Source organism: Orycteropus afer, unplaced genomic scaffold, assembly GCF_000298275.1.
Source record: "Orycteropus afer afer isolate SDZICR_OR568_19922 unplaced genomic scaffold, OryAfe1.0 scaffold01028, whole genome shotgun sequence".
NCBI lineage: Eukaryota > Metazoa > Chordata > Mammalia > Tubulidentata > Orycteropodidae > Orycteropus > Orycteropus afer.
Genome location: NW_006922615.1, coordinates 29,016 through 29,546, shown reverse-complemented (window position 1 = coordinate 29,546; position 531 = coordinate 29,016).

Below are 531 nucleotides of genomic sequence, written 5' to 3'. Positions count from 1 at the left end.
AGGCCCAGAAGGTAAATGGGAGTGGGGGATGGCCACACCTCCTTTCACCAAGCGGGTGTGCGGTATAAGAGTAACAACAAGAATGTTGTACCTTTTCAGTCTTGCAGGTCCCAAGTGTCCTTGGGGTTGCTGAAAAGCAGAACATGTTCTTAAGCCCCAGGAATCTGCGAGAGCGCTTTCTCTTTAAATATCCATAATAGTCAAGCCACTTTTTAAGTCTTCAAAATGGTGTCATCCTCTGGACCGGCAAAAGTCCACAGTTCAGGCCACCTTTTTCTTCACCTTCTCTGTTTGTTCTCCAGCCACTGTGCACAGTTCTCCAGGCAGTCCCTAGCTAGCAGGGTGATGTCTAGGTTAATTCTTGGGTCCTACCACCACTCAGGAATCTCCAAGCTGTCTGTGCCGTCAGGATCGCTCAGGATCGCTGCCAGACCGCAGCTCCATCTGTCTCCTTTTTTGGTATTTTCATGCAAATTCTCCTGCTAGTTGGGGTTTTGTCCACTTCTATATCCTTCCCTTCAAGGCTCAGGG